Raw genomic sequence first — 2,719 nt, 5'->3', positions numbered from 1 at the left:
AACTTAAGTTCCTGTCCATTGATGAGGGAACGTTCCATGATTACACAACTGCTGCTTCTCTCCGGCCTCTCATTCACTTCTCCACAGGAGAGAAAGTGGGGCTTAATCTGAGTGGTAAATTCAAAAGGAGAAAGTGGACATATGTACCCGAGCCTTTTCTCACTTAGGAGCCAGCATGCCCACATGTGCCAAGCCCTAACAAAGACTGTCTCCTGAATGGGGAGTCTCTGATCATTCATCCATGCTTGAGGCTTAAGCAAGAGTGTCTAATTGAGTACTAGGGAATCTCACCTTCCTGCAGATATTTTCTCCAGTGTCAACCTTATCAGTAATAAAAGTGTTATGTTAGTGTTAAGTTGCCTCACTTATTGTACTGTTTCTCAATGGACACTGTTTAGGAGGCCTATGTCAACACCAAGCAAGGGTTGCTGATTCCTCCATAATTATGCTTCGGTCTGTAAAGCTGTAAATGAGGGCTTGTATTTTATTCTCCACACTATTACTGAGGACTTGGTGAATGTGTATACATGGAGACAACCACAAAACTTAGGAAACAGAACAGAGAACAGAGAGGCATGTACATAGCAACTCCATTTTGAGCATCCACTATATGCCAAGAACATTCTGGATACTGGGAATATAGTAGTAGAAATGACAAAATCACTGCTTTTATGGCTTCTATTTTCTACTGGGGAAAAACAAAACAAACAACATACATACACAGACTAGTGGCTGGTAAGAAAATACATAATAGAAATGTTTTACAATGGATAGAGCAATCCTTCTTTAGGTAGGATGGCTAGGGTAGACATCTCTAAGGAAATAAAAGTTTACTTGAGACCTAAAACTGTGATGGTGGTAGTCATCCAAGGAGGAAACATGCCAGACAGTAGAAATAGAAACTTCAAAGGTCCTGAGAGGAAACACACTTACCAAATCCAGAGGGGAGAGGACCACCACAGTGACTGAGATGTAAAAGAAAGGAACTGAAAAGCAGGAGACAATGAAGCTGCAGGGGTAGACAGGTCCTGGATCATGAAAGGAGACCTTGTAGGTCATGATTTTTTTAAAAGAATTTATTCAATAAAATATGAATGTATTTCAGTGTTTACAGTCAGGAATGTGATCTGAATTTTTAAATTTGTACTTTGGCTGTTTTGATTGAAAGGGTTGTAAAGACAGCAGGGAAGACCCAATTGCAATGGTTTAAACACAGGATTACTACTTGTTTGGGCTGTCCTTGTGGGCAAGTTTGAAAAATCTGGGGAGCGGAGTCAATAGCAGTTATGCATAAATGGCATACATGATGTGATAAGGGTTTTGACCTCAGGAAATAGAGATAACTCCTATGTCTCTCTCCTGACCACCTGAGTGAACGGTGGGTTCACTATTGGAAAGGGTCGGTTTGTGCTTTATCTTACCCAAATGGCTGTATGTTTCCAGATGTTTGCAGTATCTTTTAGACTACTGAGTTGAGGTATCAAGTAGGCAACTGGCTATATGTGTATGAATCTTGAGAAAAGTCAGGACAGAGATATTTTATCTGTTGTTCTTTGTTGCCATGACTTAGAGAATCACTGGAAAATGATGATATTGATAATGTAAAATATCACACATGGAAATAATATTGTTTGAACAGCATTATGGTAAGCACTACACATCTCTCATCTAATCTAATCCTCCCAACAGCATCCTTTTATACATGGAGAAACTGAGGCTTAGGGAGAATGATAATTTGCCCAAAGGCACACAGATAGTAAGTGGGAGACTAGGCCTTGAATTCATGTTTTTCTGACTCCTAAGTCCATGCTCACTGGACGAAGTTCAAGGATGTAGGAGACACCTTGAACCTCCATGTATCTTAGAATAGGAGGCTGGGTTTTCTTTGTGACATTAATTATATAACTTGCCTTATATAACCAATAAGAAAAACCCTGAAACTCATAGTTTCAGTGTGCTTTATTTCAAAGCCACTAAGAAAGCAGTAACTTATAATTTGAAATTTGAAATGTATAGTTTTAGAGGAAAAGGACTCCACAAGAATTGAAAGTAGCTAATAATCAAGGGTTCCTAACCTAGTGTCCAGAGCTTTCATCAAATTATTTAAGGATGTTGGCCATAAATTTCAGTGTATCCAAAACAAACCTAAATTATGCCTGTTTTCTCAGAATAATGATTAGTAATGCCTCCCCCCCCCTTTAAATCTCAAAACTATCCCAGTTTGACAAATTACATGGTCACTTAATGGTCTTTGACACAAAATATTATGAATAACTGATAGAGTAAAAATGCCCACAAATCCCACACTCTTCTTTTAAAGAGGGGAATCCAAGCCCACTGAGGTTATAGTGCACATCACTCAGGAGTCCCTTCATTCACCCTTCATATCCATTTGTTGAAGTCCAACTCCCCTTCAAAATTCAATTTGAAATTCATTCATTCATTTTTTTCACTCAACTTTCTCTCATTAGTGTATATTTGCAATCCATATTTACTTATTACAAATCATTTTCTGTTGAAGCATAAAAGAATTTTTTCTCTTAGTTCCATGTAAGCTCTCTATATCTTCAAATGTCTCAGCAAGTCTTACCATTTTAGGTGTTCAATAACTTTATTGAATCAATGTTAACAAAACTAAAATGTTATTCAGACAAAATGGGAAACATACTTGGTAGTTGTTGCTTTTTAAAGAATATTGGTTGCAGTGTTTGTGAGGTCT

The sequence above is a fragment of the Panthera leo genome, chromosome B2 (assembly GCF_018350215.1).
Source record: "Panthera leo isolate Ple1 chromosome B2, P.leo_Ple1_pat1.1, whole genome shotgun sequence".
Lineage (NCBI taxonomy): Eukaryota > Metazoa > Chordata > Mammalia > Carnivora > Felidae > Panthera > Panthera leo.
The sequence above is the reverse complement of the archived record's forward strand: the minus strand, read 5'-3'. Positions refer to the sequence as shown.